Source organism: Lactuca serriola, chromosome 3, assembly GCF_051521515.1.
Source record: "Lactuca serriola cultivar US96UC23 chromosome 3, Lser_US96UC23_V15, whole genome shotgun sequence".
NCBI lineage: Eukaryota > Viridiplantae > Streptophyta > Magnoliopsida > Asterales > Asteraceae > Lactuca > Lactuca serriola.
Genome location: NC_136410.1, coordinates 138,467,872 through 138,470,933, shown reverse-complemented (window position 1 = coordinate 138,470,933; position 3,062 = coordinate 138,467,872).

Below are 3,062 nucleotides of genomic sequence, written 5' to 3'. Positions count from 1 at the left end.
CATGCTTCATTTCCTCCACCTCCTACAATTATTCTCCCTAACTCACAAGTTCGAAGGCTTGAAAAGTTCAAGATCACTCAATCCCTTTTGGCAAGTAAACATAAAGAAGGAAAGTCGGTGTGTGCACACATCCTAGGGATAAAGTCACACATTGATAGGTTAAGAATGTTGGGATCTGTTGTCTGTGAGGAAATGGCTATTGATTGGGTTCTTCAGTCACTTCCTAACTCATATAGTGAGTTCGTAAGAGAGTACTATATGATAAACCGCGACGTGACCCTTATAGATCTCACCTATATGCTTATTGCTACTGAATCAGCAATGTTTTGGCGCAATGGAAAAGCAAAGTTGATTGGTGAATCTGCCTTTAAGACCTCTATGGATATAGACAATGGCAACGAAAGACATGCTATGATCGAAAAGTTTGATTATAAGAGAAAGGCAATGTCTGAAGTAGTTCCATGTCATGTTCCAAAAGAGTCAATTTGCTTTTATTGCCAAGAGAAGGGGCATTGGAGACGAAGCTGCCCCATTTACCTAAGAGATCTAAGAGATGGGAAAGTCGAAACGTATGGCTCTAATATAGGTAAAATCCATTAACTAACTCTTTTAAGCTTCTATTCTAGATTCTTAATACATAATGTGATAAGATTACAATTGATGTTTTGTAGGATCGAAGAAAAGAAAGGAAGCTTAAGGGAAGAAGTGAGCAGAATCTAACTGTGAAGGAATGGATTTTGATCGCATTTCTCGAAGATTAGATTCTTGAGCTACTACTTAGAGTTAGAATTAGATAGCTAAGAAAGATGTATTAGCATAGTTTTCAATGAATTGCATTGTAAGGACAAAATTTTTCCGCAATAAAATAAATTTTGATTTTATATTATTTATTTATCCTTGCAATGGCGTATATGAAAAATTGATGTTTGAATGTTTCTATTATTAGCAATAATGGATTTGGTTCTTATTAAGTTATTTATGGAAAGTCGAGAGTTTACCAAATTGGGAGAGTTTCTCATCGCCCAAGTTTCAATTAGACAGAAACTTGGAATCATGCAACTTGGTTGCACGATGAATGAGAAATCTCATATTTGATAATTAGACTAATTCATTGACAAAGTGTCAAGTGAAGGACTAGGAGATCGAGTACACAAAGTTATGTGTTGATGAAGTCCACCATAAGAGTATCAAAGATATTCGTCATGATTTACTAAAGGTTTAGTAAATGTGATTATACTTACAAGATTAAGTGTAATTCTAGATTGATTGAAAAAGGTTTAAATCAATAGTAGAACGAATAAGAAGAATCAAGTAGGCAGAAAGATAAAAGTTTCTCCATTCTAAGAAGAAGGGAGAGTGCCTTTTATGCTTTATGATGGGTCTTAATGATTAAGAACCATATCTCAATTGATCCTCTAAGTGAGTCTTAGTACAATTGTATGTCTGAGAAGAGGAATCAAGAATTGAAGAAATGGTTAAATCAAGAAGTCAATCATACTTCGTTCCAATAACAAGTCTTAAAGTTAAGATTGTGACATTGAGTGAAAAGTATTAAGAAGGTTTGTAACATTCATCAAATGTGGAAAGTTGTGATGTCTTGGATAAGACAAAGACCAACTAGGACCAATTTATGAAGTGTTTTGATAAAAGCTACACTAACTCTTGAATATTTGTTTGTTAAGAAATGTTTTGACAAGAGAATCTTATATGTCAAGAAGTCAGTGGGAGTCTTAATGGTCTTGAAAGGTTTCAAGAACAAATCAAATAAACCTTATCGATCATCACTAGCACATGAGTTGAGGTTTACAATCTATCGTGTTGTCATTATTTTGTTTATGTGCCGTTCCACTTGAGTTAATTATGCATATGAGTCCTATGAGTTCTCATTTGAATGCATAAAAGGCAAGGACCTTGATCAATGGAAAGTACATTGATAGGAAAAGGTGAGCTGCTTAACTACTTGGAAGACATGGTGGGCAGCTGTGCTACCATAAAGGCAAGAAATCGAGATTAAGAAAGTTCGATCCATATGAGTTTGAATTTGTCGTAAAATTTGGTTTTGACAAATTCACATGGATAGGAACAAACACACCATTTAAATCGAAGTGTCATAAGATTTCCTCCTTCATGAAAATGATTGTGAGAAAATGCTTTCACTAAGAAAGATTTTAAGAAGATAGTGATTGTAAAATTGCATTCTCAAATTCGATTATGGTTACGGTATCCCTTTCCATAATTTGAATTGTGAGGTTTGGCAACTGTTTACACACACATATGAACTATCTAAGGCAAAGGTGTATAAGTTCAAGAAGCCTTAATAAAAGATTATTAAAGCATTAAGTATTAGAAACATGAACTTAAGAAATTCAATAGGTATTGTTTTTCTGAAAGTTAAAATGTTTATGAATACATGTCGAAGCTAGTGGGAGCATAAGTGTTATGTTTTATAGTAATCATCATGATAGTGGGAGCATAAAAGTTATGATTTTATGATTATTATGGAAAGTATTGCAAGTTGGCAATATTAATTATAGAAAACAAGAGTTATACCTTGCAAAGTTGTTTTGCTATAATTAAGGGAGAGAATATTATGCTTCATTTAAAAATCTAAAGGATTAGGTTAAGAGATGTTAATAAATTTAGTCAAAGGTACATAGTGTGTTCTTAGAATTTCGATTATGATTACGACATTCCTCTTCACAATTCGAATTCTGAGAACATAGCAAATAAAACATTATGTGTCGTGTGCCATACGCTTCTGGTATAGGATCGATTGCAAATGCTTTAATATTTGACCATTGTAAAATTTTCCAAATGTCAAGCGCATTTAGAGGGAAAAGGGACTAGAATTGGTTTTGACTAAAATAATTAAACAACTATCAAAGGACAATCCAAAGTTTGATGAGGATTGGTCGCTTGTGAGTAGTTGGAAGCATCGTATTGGATGAACCATACCGACATTATTATGAATAGAAAAGATTCTATTAAGAATGAGTTGTCATATGGAAATTATGGAAATGTTTCCATATTGGATGGACCATATCGACATCATTACGAATAGA